This window comes from Rhinolophus hipposideros (assembly GCF_964194185.1).
Source record: "Rhinolophus hipposideros genome assembly, chromosome: 1".
Classification (NCBI taxonomy): domain Eukaryota; kingdom Metazoa; phylum Chordata; class Mammalia; order Chiroptera; family Rhinolophidae; genus Rhinolophus; species Rhinolophus hipposideros.
Window position 1 is genome coordinate 41001963 of NC_138047.1, and position 14777 is coordinate 41016739.

The 14777-nt window shown below is 43.1% G+C and overlaps 1 protein-coding gene across 5 annotated transcripts in view; it reads right to left on the reverse strand.

Moving 5' to 3' along the window:
* The window catches only part of HOPX (HOP homeobox), a 104440-nt gene that overhangs the window by 28810 nt on the left and 60853 nt on the right, over positions 1-14777 (reverse strand). The window contains exon 2 of one of the 5 annotated variants that reach the window (XM_081061149.1): positions 40-2268. The exons of the other annotated variants lie outside the window; for them this stretch is intronic. The gene's annotated coding sequence lies outside the window, so the exon portion shown is untranslated. The remainder of the gene's footprint in view (positions 1-39; positions 2269-14777) is intronic. 5 annotated transcript variants of the gene reach the window in all.

Sequence of the window (14777 nt, forward strand, 5' to 3'; positions counted from 1 at the left end):
TCCTCTGCATTGGCAGATAGACCTCTGAAAGTTACTTACGTGGAAGTGGCAAAGGCAAGCTCTGGATGTGGAAGCCGAATCCTCTGATGCCAGTCTGCTTAAAAAGCTGGGCTGACTGAAACAGGCTGTTGATAGCACGCTATTTATGCTGTGAGTACACACTCAGGCAAGGACCTGAAAAACCTGCAGCGTGGGCAGCAGGAAAACAACTGAAAGTATGCCGAGGTTACATCTCTCGGTTATTCAGGTTTGATACTCAGGCGGTGACTTCTGAGAGTCTCATCCAACTACCTTCTCATTCTGAATATCTTTCTTAGCCACGTAAGACTCTTCACCAAGATCAGATGAGAGAGATGCGGCTGAGAGAAGGAAGAAACACAGGACCCTGGACCCTCGTGCCAAGTTCCTTATTTTGAACAGGCTTCCAGCTAGATGTTTCCTCATTTCAAAGCATATGCTTGGTAAGGCTGGTTTCACAGCACTGGGGGCTGGGTGCCAAGCTAAGAGCCTGGACAATTGCCCAATCAATGAAAAGTTGTTTTTGTTTTGTTTTGTTTCATTTTGTTTCAGGCACAGAATGTACAAATAAAGAACAGTTATAAGGGAGGTTCAGGCTAGGATGATACAATTTTAAGTCCCTTTCAAAAATGACAGTAATTTCTTTCTCCTGGCATCTGTACTTTCCTTCTGCTTTTCCCTCCCCTTTCTTTGTTAATGAAATTCCCATCTAAGAGTTGAAAGATTCCCCATGAGAGCTCAAATAAAAAGCCAGTGTGTGAACAAGCCTGTGGGAAGATGCTCTCCAAGTGTGAGAGAGTGTTCAGTGGTTTGTGTGACCATCAGTGGAAATGTTTCTAAGGGTGAGGGTGTGTGTGTGGGTGTGGGGATCCGGTTAGCCGATGTTTATCTGTATTTTATAGCTAGATACGGTAGTTAATAGTCAATTGCAGAACACTAAACACATTAAGTAGGTATGATTTTGAGAGGATGACAGAAGGAAAACAGGGTTTGGTGAGATCATTTGTGGGAATATCTGTGTGCATTTGCTGGTACATAGCACAGACTGGTAAGTGCCACCCAGATATACACATCCTATATTTTTCACTTCACTGGAGAAAGAAAAAGCCCACTTGATTCTCTTGGGAACAGAGGCTGTATGTGAAAGAGCAGCAATCATTCAGAATATTTCTTTCTGTCTTGGAAGAGGGGATAAATGGATAAAAAACATGTGTGGGAGAAAAGCAGAGACAGGGGGCCTAGCCTACTCTAACCCTGGTTACCAGAGGAATTCTTTTGTCTTCTGCCTAATTCATTGCCTAACTTTTGACTGTTCTATGACCAAATCTGAATTCTTGCCTCCCAGATTTCTTGAATGTGGAGTCTACGTATTGTTCATCTTTTGACACCACAATGCCTGGAACAGATTATTAGGGTGGTGAAAAAAAATGGTGATTACCATCCTTCATCATCATGGTCATCATCATGTAGAATATAGAGAAACTGACTACATGCCAGGCTCTATGTAAAGCACTTTACAGTGAGTTTGTTCATTTATTTAATCCTCACAACAGTATGTGTTAGTTTTGTGTTATCTTCATTTTACAGATGAAGAAACTGATGCTCAGAAAGATTAAATGACTTTCCTACGGTCACAGTAAGTGGTAGAGGTAGAATTTGAATCCAGATCTCTCTGGTTCCAGAGTCTGGGTTTATACTCAGGACTGATTCGAATCAATATTTAGGAAATTGCCCGAGAATGTTTTCACCTATCCTTATTTCTTTAGCTGTTTCTCATCTGTCTTCCAGAATGTGATTTCCATGACCTCAATGACCTTCTCTGTCTTGTCCACTCGTTGACCCCAGAACAGTGTATGTCACATGGTAGATGCTCAATAAATATGTGTCTTTTGTTCAGTGTCTAAATTCCTTTGAAGGCTGTGTAACCCAACAGACAGAGGGGTCTGGCATCAGCAGAGTCTCATCTTGGTTCAGACACATTTTTTGGCTCTTGTATGATGTGTTGGCTTCAAGCTGTTTTCTCTTTATCCAGGGTGTCATGGAGAGGAAACTGCCAGTGGTGAAAACCATAGATCATTTTTACATCATTTAAAAACTCTGCAGGTATGTGGTTTCAGGTTGTTCAGTATTGCAATGAGTTCATCAAGAACCCAGGCTCCTCCTGTTCTGCATTCTGTAGCCCTCAATGTGACTGACAGTTACTTCCCCTCATCGTGGCAAAGTTCCTGCTGTAGTTCCGAACGTCACATCCTTAAACAAAAACATCCAAAGACAGGTAAGAAGAGCCATGGACTTTCTCCTTAGCCTCTCTTTTTATTTGTTAGAGAGGAAAATCTTTCCAGAAGCCACTAGCAGTCTTCTAGTTGTGTCTCCTTGCTGAAAACCATATCAAATGACCACCACATCGGCAAAAGAGGAAATGAATCAGGTTGATCACGGTTCGTTTTATGGACCCTAAGAGAGGATCCACCTTCCCCAGACAAATTTCCCTTTTCATCTGAACAAAATGAGGATCCTTTAACAGGGAAGAAGTAGAAAAGTACCATCAACAGCCAATCCAAGAAATCTTTTAAAGTATGATAACCTAAACTGCCTTGGGCACTAATCTCAGCCATGGCTATTGGGTTTCACTAAATCAGTTCTATATTTATGTACACTTATTCTTAATAAGAAAAGCTTGTTTTGGCTCTCAGCAAAATTACAACTATTTTAACAACCCACAAGAAAGGAAAGTAGCTGGCCATAGTGATTTCTTTTTTTCTATAGGTTTGTATTCTAGGTCTTTATATCATTACTGATTTTCCACATATCCAAGGAATAGCACAAAATCTATCAGCCTCTTGTCTTCTCCTATGTCATATAGGATTGACGATGCTGTTGATTTCTAAGAAACATCAAGTCTAATACTGTAGACAATTATAAAAAGCTTACAAAACAGTCTATAAGCATTAAGACTCATTTTCCTGTTCTTCCTCTTGTTTATATTTCAGGGGAATTCCACAATCCTACCTGTTTGTATCTGTCTCTGCCTGGGAGCTCCAGCTAGTGCCTGGGATGTGTAAACTGAAAACGTATGGCTGATACACTAATTCTCACATAGTTATTTTTCTCCTGGTGGTTAGGAGACTTCAAATTAACACCTGCAATTAGGTAATTCTTTTCCTTCTCTTTGCTGTTCTAGACCTTTTCTTTGCAATGGGCTTCAGAAACTGTCTTCTCCACTGTCACAGATCAAGAGAATTAGGATGAAGGATGAGGTGAGCTAGATGTTAGGCTCCACAAGGAAAGAACACTGTCTGGGAGAGGTAGGTGTTCAATATGTGTTTGCCGAGTGACTGGAAGAATGGTACAAAGGAAAGAGTGTGGGCTTCTCAATCATGCAGACTTGGATTCCAGTCCTACCTCTACCACTTACCATCTATGTGATTCAGAGCAAGTTAAATAACTGCTCTCAGACTCAGGTTCCTCATTTGTAAAATGGGAATAATGATGCTTATCTCCCAGGTTTACTGTAAAGGCTAGAGATAACATATGTTAAGCACTTAGCATAATGCCTAGAACATAGTGTATGCTCAAAAAATGGTGGCTCGTGCTAAGTTACAATAAGAAGCTAGATGTTCCTTAGTTATCTTCGTGGAGTGCACACGTGGTAGGCACAAAACAGTTCAACTTAAAATCCTTGGGGTGGCCGGTTAGCTCAGTTGGTTAGAGCGTGGTGCCGGTAGCACCAAGGTTGCTGGTTCAATTCCCACATGGGCCACTGTGAGCTGTGCCTTCCTTAAAAAAAAAAAAAAACACAAAAAATCCTCAAGTTCTACAGCAAACAGAGGTGTTTGGTAGAGCCACATAGAAGGCAGTGATACCTGGACAGTGGGGGCAGCTATTCTCTTTCTGCCCAAATACGGAGATCACTGAAGTGCAGTGGTCCATTTTCTGAATGTGGAACATGTGGACCCGAATAATGGCGCAAAGAGAGAAAGGCCATTCCTTATGGGACAGAACACTACCAAAGGCATTTAAGAAAATTCACAGTAAAGGATATAAAACCCCCAAAAGTGAAAATCTGACTTATAGAGAAGCAAATTTGGAACAGGGGTAGCTGGAGTATAGAAGCATGCTTGCTGAAAGTTCTCCCCGCAAAATAGAAACTTGTGGTAAGAGAGACTGAGCATTCTCTGCGAATGGTATGGAAATTCTGACTCCCCGAGTGCCCTTCCTGGCCCAGCTCTGCTGGGATGCGGAACAGTGTAGGAGGTAGAAAAGGATCAGCAGATGAAGAGAAGCTAGACATAGAAGAGAATGCCCGCTGGGCTAGGTCAGAGATGTTTCCCTTGGCTGCGCCTGGCAGAGGGTTTCACAAGTTCCCTGGTGGAGAGGGATTGGACGTTTTAACATCATCACTCTCTGTATTCTTTGCAGGGTTTTGTATACCTAGTAGTGATTGGGTCATCCTTTCGGTGAACTGTAGGTATTTCATTCTAAGCGTGGATTCCATGATCATACCTAATCCATTTGTTGTCCTCATGAAGTCCTGAGTCAGCTGACCACTGGAAATAAGGAAGGTGCCATTACAGAAAGTGCCTGGGGAAGGATCTTCCATCTGGTGTGGCTCATGTTGCTTTTGCTCTTTGACTTAAGAACCACAGTTTTTTCTTGTTCCATTTAGTTTCATCCAGAGCCTACTGAGCAAGGAGATCACAAGCATTGTTTTCCTTAGAAATCCCACTCATACTACCTATCAGAAGAGAGAAATGCTCTTGGTAATGGGGAGTATCACCCCATCTGTGGAAGGAGGGAGGAGGCGGCATCTTTCTTCACCAGGAATGCCTCATTTCTCTGTCTCAGCATTAGGACTTGCTGTCACTGGCAGGAGCTGCACGAGAAGTAGCATGGCAACACTCTCAAGAGGGTTGGGGGTGGCGTCTCACCTAAAAGACTGCCTCTTCCATGAATGATGGGAAGCCATTGCAGGTTGGGGCCACTTCAGCCTGATTGTAATCCCCTAACACACAGGGTGAGGACACAGCGTCCCCACACCCCCTACTGAACTCTTAGGGATGGGCCCTGTGCTTTTAGAAAGCAGGGGGTGGGGAGCTGGGGTGAAAGGAAACAAAATCGTCCAGCAAAAATCTTGCTTGACTGGGTGTCAAACTCAGGCACAGTCCATGCTCTTAACTACTGCACGGCATGACACTCATGACCACTTCTATTGTGTTTCCCCGAAAATAAGACCTAGCCAGACAGTCAGCTCTAATGCGTCTTTTGGAGCAAAAATTAATATAAGACCCAGTCTTATTGGGTATAATATAATATAATATAATGTTATAATATAATATAACATAATATAATACCCAATCTTATATTAATTTTTGTTCTGAAAGACGCATTAGAGCTGATCATCCAGCTAGGTCTTATTTTGGGGGAAACACGGTAACAGTGGCTTCTAACAGTGACTCCAGGAGAGGAACAGAAGGTCTCACCCCTGGCCCATGGGGTTGCCCCCAGCCCAGAGCTCCATCTGTGTAAGACACTTGACTTCTGTAAATGGTTTCAGTCGGGAACAGAGACGAAGAAAGGAGGACTGAGCTAACAAAAATAGAAAGTTTGAAGACAAAATCAAAAAAGAAAAAAATTATATGCTTGACATTAGAGAAAGAGTTCAAAATAATTTGGGCCAAAATCATGGATCAGCTGAAACGGGAGAAGTTTCAATTGGAAGCTACAGACTTTTTTCTTCTTCCCTCCTGCTGTCCACCCCAGAGGTGACAATGTGGACTCGCTGTGTGACTTTGGAAGCTTACATCTTCTCTCCATGCTTCAACTTCCTCTGTATAAGGAGGGAGTCGATCTAGGTACCGTGTTTCCCCCAAAATAAGACCTAGCCGGACAATCAGCTCTAATGCGTCTTTTGGAGCAAAAATTAATATAAGACCTGGTCTTATTTTACTATAATATAAGATCAAGTCTATAATATAATATAATATAATACCCGGTCTTATATTAATTTTTGCTCTAAAAGACACATTAGAGCTGACTGTCTGGCTAGGTCTTATTTTCGGGGAAACAGGGTATCTCTCTGAGGTCCTTTCTGTTTTAATCTCTGTCCTTGAAGGGGAGAGGATGAGGGGCAGGTAGATGGAGGAGATGGACCCAGAGCAGACATAGTGGGACGTTGGCTCCCCCAACTTAAGGCTGCAAGAAAGCCTGCATGCACCGAACAATTTCACCAACTGTTAGAACATTGAAACACTCCACTCCCTTACTATTGGTAAGTAGTCACTCCCCGAGGGTCCTGAGTCCACACCCTCAACACCTGGGCCTCCCCCAGACCTTCTAGGATCCAGCGACTAGAGGGTAATACCTGGCACTGCGGGGTGTGTGTGTGTGTGTGTGTGTGTGTGTGTGTGTGTGTGTGTGTGTAAGCGAGGAGCAACCAGGACAATGCTCCAGCCACAACACTTCAACCAGGTGGTTTGGTCAGTGCCTGGTCCTCCACTACAGTCCGGGGAGACAGTTTGAAAGATAAAACTCTCGGGGGGTGGTAGGGGTAAAAAGGAAAAAAGGAAGGGAGGGAAGGAGGGAGGGAGGGAGGGAGAAAGGAAGGAAGGAAGGAAGGAAGGAAGGAAGGAAGGAAGGAAGGAAGGAAGGAAGTAGGAAGGAAAGAAAGAAGGAAGGAAACAAAGAAGCAACTATAGATCATCCCTGAAAATAATGTCTGAAGGTCTTGATTTCTGCTTTTGGCAAAACTACGCCATGGTCTGATTTTGTTAACTAATTCAGTGCAATTCTCCTCTGTGCATTTCAGCAAAAACCTGTCTCCTCCTTGGCTGCCTCCAACATTTCTGTAGCGAGGCCCTGGCAGTGGAGTGGGTAATGATTTGTGGTCTGTTGTAAAACGTCTTCTGATGTGGTGAATCACGTAAACGGTGGTGTGCACTCTTGCGTCTGGCTTTCACCTCTCCGGCGAGTCAGCTCCTGGACTGGTCTTTCCAGTGCGTTCTGAGTAACCTGCCAGCAGGCCTGGTGTCCAGGTTAATCTCCCGGAGCTGACACCTTTGACTTTGTGCTCTGACTCAGAGGGAAATGAATTCTGCATTCTTCAAGGTGCTGCCAGTAGATGCCCCTTCTGTCCCTGGGCCAGATCTCAGGCTGAGAACAAGTTTGGGTTGTGTAAAGGTTCAGAGGAAAGGTCAGTGTGGACCTGGTTCAAATCGAGGGTGACCAACCTTCTGGCTTCCTCAGAACTGTCCTGGTTTTAGCACTAAAAGTCCTGTGTCCCCAAAGCCCCCGAGTCCCGGGTGGTATGTCGCCCTCTCCTAGTTCTCTCAATTCATAGCCAGTAATTTAACCTCTTTGAACCTTAATTTCCTCATATGTGAAATGAAGATAATGAAAAGCTCCTATGGTATTTGAGGACTAGTGTCAAATCTATCCAAAGACTGGAAGAAAAGAGAGGATCCGGTAACAAAAATAACGTGTTTCTGCCTCTGTTCCAAGAAGGAGTAGACGTCTCCCCTTCCAATGTATTTGATTTTTCCAAGTATAGGTGTGAGGACAGCCCTTGAGGATTCTGGAACAGTCTTCAGAAAGCCTAGCAGGCCCTGGCTAATGGAGAAGTTTGGATTAAGGCCTCTCTCAGCCCTATGATTATCTGATTAAGTGTAAATGGCAGAAGCAGCTGTCTGCCTGCAGAAGTCACTTTTAGCAGCTACTACTTGGGAGTCACAAATAAGGGATTATGAAGCCTTTCTTTTCAGCATCTTTGTTGCCCCTCAGCCATTGTCTGCACAGATGCTTAACTAATAGCCCTGTTACTGACTATTCGCCAGTAACTACTGTTTCGGGGCTGAAAAAGGAAAAGAAGTCAATGTTTTCAAAGGACTCCCTTGCAAGGCATTTGCAGTGCAAGGGTGAATTTCACAGGCATCTTAATCCCTGGCAGTAAAGGGAGAGGGCTGTCCTGGAGACCAGAAGCAGCAAGCAGGAACTCAGATAACAAGGACGGGAGGAGGGTGTCACTTATTCAAATACCCTGATAGAAGAAGGCCTTACTCAAAGACGCCATAGAAAACAAGCCACAGGCTGATAGGCAGTATTGGGAACATGAAGGTGTCAGAGGGATCCAGGCTTTCTCTGAATAGAAGGAAATGACCGGGGAAACAGTCCTTCATAACTGAGCAGAGCTATTTTAGCACTAACCACAGGAGGGGGTCTTATTCGGAGGAAGCCAAGGGCTAGGGATTATTCAAAGGGCCAACATCTTCACCATCCCAGCCTTCTCACTCCATCGCAAAAGAAGTAAGAATCTTAAGAACTAGTGCCAGATTCTAATTGAAAATAGAAGTCTTTAAAAGTTGGAAAATTCATCATGCAAGACAGGCACCAGGGATTACGAACTAGTTCATGTCCGAGGCAATTGATTGCACAATTTTGCATAATTAGGACACCTTTGGGAGTAGAAAGCAAAAAAGGACTCTCCAACCCATTTACTGATTTACATAAACATTAGTGTGATCCTGGTTTCAAAGCCTGTGGTGCCTCCTTCACATTTACATTCTAAGTTAACCATGGGGCAGAATGCCAAGGAGGGCAACTCTGCTGGTTTTGGTGGCACACAAAACTGCCCGCCAGAGTCTGAGGAAATCTGCAAAAAAGATGTTTCTAGGTTACCGAGTCATCTTTTCTTCTGTGCTTCCCACCCTTTTGTAAAGAAAATTAAGTTCTGGGGCAGTTCATTTAAAATTCAAGAAATTTGATTATCAGAGTAATGCATTAAGGCATGTCCATTAGCCATTGCTGCATAATAAATCACCGCAAAGCTTCATGACTTAAATCAACCGCAATCATTTCATTACCCCTCCCCATTTCCAGCACCAGGAATTTAGGGACCAGTGGGGAAATCCTGGTCTGAGGTCCCTCAGGTGGTTGAAATGAGACAGCAGCTGGAGCAAGAGTAGCTGAGGGGCTCGAGTCTTGCTGTGTATCTCTCTCCCCACGTGGTCTCTCCTTCAGAGCTAGTTTGAGCTTCCTCACCTGGCAACCTCAGGGCAATTAAATGTTCCAGTGCAAGTATTTTAGCTCCCAACACAGCGGCTGCATCAACTCTTATGACAGGGCCGCAGAAGTCACTTCTACTGCACTCTTGGTTACGAGTGAGTCAGAAGTCCAGCCAGATTCAAGGGGGTTTAGTCTTACTTCACAACAGAGAAATGGTGAGGTTCTAGAAGAGCAATGTGGGAAGGGAGATATTGTGGCCGTCTTTGGAAAGCTCAATATACCATAAGGTATAAATAACTGAGGATCGTAACTCTTAAAGGAAATTTGTGTATTTGGCTTAACGCATTATTTTTAAGAAAATAATGCGTTAAGCTAAATACATCTCTAAGTTAGTGGAGTTAGTACTGAAGAAACTTGTGCTAACTACCTTTAATCTCTTCTCTACGTACCTCTGATTCTTTAGGGTATGATGTGCCATATTAGTTTCCTAGGGCTGCCATAACAAAAGACCACACACTGGGTGGCTTAAACAACAGAAATTTAGTGTCTCGGTTCTGGAGGCTAAAAGTCTGAGATTAAGGTATCAGCAGCGTTGATTCTTTCTGAGGGCTGTTGATTCTATCCCCTGGCTTCTGGTGTTTTGCTGGTAATCTTTGCTCTTTCTTGTCTGGTAGAAGCATCACTCCAATCTCTTTCTTCATCTTCACTTGGTGTTCTCCCTGAGTGCATGTGTTTGTGTCAGATTTCCTTTTTATACAGACACCAGTCCTATTAGGGCACCCTCCACATTCCAGTATGACCTCATTTTAACTAATTACATCTGTAATAACCCTGTTTCCAAATAAAGTCACATTCTGAGGTACTGAGGATTTAGGACTTCAGCATATGAATCTTGAAGGGACACAATTCAACCTATAACATGCCCTTTATTTTCTGAAGGAAGGAGCTTCTTTTCAGATGGTTTCTGATAGAATAAATTGGGGAGCAGGGTCTAATCTCAGGTAAAATTTTCAAAATTTTTATGTGTCTTCTCCTTCCCATGGTCCTTGCCATTCTCTCTTACTTACTAAACATCTTTAAATTTTAAGATTTTCATTAAGGCTATTAATGCCATTAGAGTAGTCTAAGATTAAATGTCCTTTTAAAAAATGTAATTATCAAATGTTGGTTATGGGATCTCATTCCCTCTGAAATTTTCTCTAGTCCTAATGCCCTTAGTTATATAACTTCAAGTTGCATAGGATTTTCTAAAACTGAATCCTCCCTGTGACCTGGGGCTTACCTATGCAGCAACCCCGTTCATTAAGGGGGCTCAAAGGACAACTTTTTGACTTGGAGGATTTAAGATCATTCTCTCTCAACATTATACAGATATTTTAAATTTTATTTCCTTCGGATGTTTAAAGAGAAAAGGAAAAAGATAGGCATATTCTGCTGCCTCATTAAGGAAGCCACAAATCTTTGGCTTTCTTGCCCTAGCACTTAGTCTGCTCTTGATGTTTTCAAAATACCGTCCAATCATTAAATAGCCAGTTCCCACTACATCTTTGTGAAATGTGAGAATTCTTGCCATTTTCAGGAAAGGAAACTGAAGCAAAAAAAGCACCAAGGTGACCCATGCAAGGTGATATACCAAATCAGGAGCAGACCCGGGTCTCTGCTGTCTCATGGACAAAACCTTTGTCCTGTGCAAGCCGCAGCCCCTTCTCCTCTTTCCAGAAGCCAAATGCCCCGTCTATCTTGTACTCTCCAGTCATTGGAGCAGTAGCAGGAAAGGCAGGAGTGAGCACATGCCCAGCAAATAAGGACGATGCCTAGCTGATACCTGCTGCGAACAGGCTTGTTACTAGTGTTTGCAAAACACTTCGTGGAGAGTCCCAGAAATCTTAAGGGGAACCTTAGGGTTCTGAAGCCCTGAGTCAGGAGCTGGGCATCCCAGTACCATCTCTTTGGTACTGACTGGGTAGTGGGATCTGGGATATTCAGGTCACATGAACAATAGTGAAAAAGGTGCAGAAGGTATTCCTTCTAGTCCTAAAAAACTAATTTTCAGGATTATAAGATCCATTAGAAATAAGCTCCCTGAAATTCTTTGATCGAGTCTTAACCCAATAAACAATAACAGCAAACGTTAAGGACCTTAAAATTCTAGGAATGTGCTACAGAAAGGTTCCCAGACAAGTTATGTGGCTGCCTCCCCAGGAAGACTGGGAGACACTGTAACACCTTCTATTACTTACAAAATTATCATTTTTTCCTCTGGTGAGGATTGCATATAATTGGCTGGTCCTGTACCTGAGTCGAGGGCAATCAATGCAATACAAATTATTTTATTTATGATAATTTAAGAGGCCATCTAGACTAGCATTTTACTCTAAGGCTGGCCGTTGAAGCTAAAAGCAAATCCAAATCACATTCTCCTCACCTGAGGTACCAAGCATACCCTTTTCCTGTATTTCTCTTTAGTTATTCACTTTAAAGCTGTGACTGGTTGTTTTACTCAGTAGAAGTATAGCTAGGAAGGTGTGTTTGACTTTGATTATATGATACTCACGTGGAGTAGCATGTGAGCAAGAATATAAAATGAGGCTTCTCATTTTCATATCAAAATGCCATCTTGGTCCTGTACACCTAAGCATTTAGGTCTATTTGCATTATCAGTTCTAAGAAACTCATTCTATTTCTCTTTTCATCTAGACTACTAGGGATCCCAGAGCCAAATTTAGTACTCAATTTCACTTTGTATTCTTAGTTTGGGTTTTGGGATATAAAATGTTTACATTCACAATGCTTATTTACCCGTTTCTTAATGAGTTTACTTTTAAAGAGTTGTTTTAGTATGAGTTACCTCAAATCTTTTTAAAAAATAATTTAAGCACAGTATTAATAATAAATACATTTTAAAAACCAATATAATATTCAACACTGAGAATGTCCTTCAAAGTCATAGTTTGTTTTGTCCACAGGTCCGTAGTATCTCACGTTAAGAGATAACTAGTTTTGATATTTTGCTGGCACACACCCATACTGCCATACTGGAAGTTAAAATGTTGAAATCTCTCTGTAAGAATTGTTTAAAGCCACTGCTGTGAGCCTCCTGAGGACCTGCCACAGCCACTTAACTCTGCCCCTCACCGGGGACCACTGCACCATATCCCTTCTCCACCATCCATCCACCAAAGGGGCCCGAAGGACCAGTTCCAAGCTGTGGCCAGCAGCCCTTCTCTCAGGTCAACGATCTAGCCATTCTGGTTTTGTATTTTAATATCCCCCTTAAAGAAGACGTTTTTGACACTCTTGCCTCCTTTTAGTGCAAACAATAGCTTTGCTTATTAACATAAAGATGGGGTAGTGGTGAAGAATACAAATTCTGAAGCTGGACTTCTTGGGTTCTATGCCTGGTTCAGCCTCACATGGTCCCCGTGTCCTCAGCGAGTCCTGTATCTTCTCTATGCCTGCTTCCTTCAGCTGTGTGTTGGAGGCAATGGTGGTATGTCCCTCAGAGGATCATTTTGAGGAACGAATGAGTGAATGTGGGTAAAGCAGTCAGAGCAGAGTGTGCAGTAAGCTCAACGCTTTAGCCATTCATTGTTATTGAGCATCTACTATGTGCCAGGCACAATACTAAAGGCTTTGTGTTTGTTCTCTAATTCCCCAAATGCCCCATCAAGTGGTATTATCATCCCTGTTTTAAAGAGAACTGAATCTCAGAGAAATTAAAAAACGTGCCCACATGCTGGTGACACACAGAACAGATTTAAACTCCTGTCTTTTTGACCCAAAGCCCATGCTTTCCTCTCCATCTTAGAGTCTTCTCTGGTGGAAGTAGCACTTTATAGTAAAGAAGAAAGAGAAGATGGCTGGCTGGTCCAGGTACCTTTGGTGAATGGTGAGTAGGTGAAGATACTCAGTGGATGCAGAGACCGGCAGAGGATGGATGGCAAACAGAATTCCCCTCTGACTGGAAGAGTCGGATATTGTTTGTAACAATATCCCCTAGTCACCAGGCTTGGGCAGTCATCCCCGGCCCCTCCTTTTCCCTCGCTCCCAGATCTAGTCACCAAGCACCTCAGTTCTGCTCTAGTGATGTCTCTCACATCCCTCCCATTCCATTCATGCCTTATGCTAACACTTCATTTTAAGTTCTCATTACCTCATGACTAGATCATTTCAAAAGCCTCTGAACGAGTCTCCCAGACTCCATGTCGCTAAGTCAGCCCTCCGGTAACTACCACGTTATTCCTGAAGAAACTGCTTCTATCACGTGATTTCACTGTTCAAAACCACCCACTATCTGCTGGATGGAGTTCAGCTTTGTGTAGAATAATATTCAAATTCCTTCTTAATCTAATTCCAATCTTTACCGCCAAACTGGTCTCTCAGGACTCCTCTGTGAGAATCCTAAGATTTAGCCAGGATTGTTTCCTACTTATTCCTTAACCATGCTATTTCCTTTCCCCCCTCCAAGGCTTTACCCACTCCATTCCCCATACCTGGCACACCCTCCTCCAGTCTAAAACCTGTATGTTCATTATGACCCTTGGTCACCCTCCCTGCTGTTTCACCTTCTTTCCCCACCTCCAGGGAAGTGGAACCTCTCCCTTTTCTGAATTATACCATTCATTTGACACTTAACCCCCACTGCCATATTACTTCTTCCTTCCTTCCTTCCTTCTTTCCTTCCTTCCTTTCTTCCTTCCTTCCTTCCTTCCTTCCTTCCTTCCTTTCTTTTTTTTACATGCTCTGCTTTCCCAGTTACATTGTGACTGTTTTACAGTCAAAGGAGTGAAAGAGACAGATGATGGGAGGGCTCTGATATGAGAAGGTGGTGGAATAGCCTGGTGGTTAGGCTTTTGGGCTCAGGAGTCAGACAGGCTGGGTTGGAGTCACAACTCTGCACTAACTAAGTAACTAGCTAATGTTTATCAAGACACCTCATCCCTCAGTATCCCCATCCATAAAATGAAAATAAGCACTGTCCCTTCCTCAGGGCTATTGTGAGGATTGAATGAGTTAATATGTAGAGAACACTTATCCAGGGCTTGGAACATAAATCAGGCTCAGTTAACATTAATTATTATTACTTTCATTACCAAACAAGAAAAGAGAGTTTATGATGTCTAGACACCAAATAAATTACCTTGTTTAATTTGTATGACAATCCCCTGAGGTAAGAGGATCATGCCGCGCTATGCCCGAGCTGTGGAGCCCTCTGAGCAGCCCTGAACTGCTAACGGGACTCGGACATGAGAGAGACATGCACCCCAGTCACGTTGAAGCCATGTTTACTGTTCCTGTTGCAGCTGCACTTAATTCTAACAAGTGTGACTCCCATCATTCTGGAAACAGTAGCACTTCTCTCTAGTGGCCGTTAGGAACCTCATTTCTAGCATTTTACACAAACTCTACTCACAGGGAATGACCCAATTTTTCTTCCCACATTGGTCAGCTCTCTCTTTAGAGTGAGAAGGAGAGTATGAGGTTGAAGAGCGAACGAGAGAGAGAGGAACAGATAGATTCTTTCTAAATAGGTGGGGAGGAAGCAGGACACTAGCCTGTGGACCCAAGGCTGCCACCACCCGTAACGTCCTGGGGATGCTGCCACAGTCTCTTCAGAAGGTCATGGAGCTGGCATCAGCAGTGGATGTTTCAAGCTAGAAGATCTTAAGCCCAACTCAGATCAGAAACATGTCTGGAGCTGGCTATGGGTTTGTTTGTTTGTTTGTTTGTTTGTTTTGCTTGGTCATGATTTAGCAATTTGC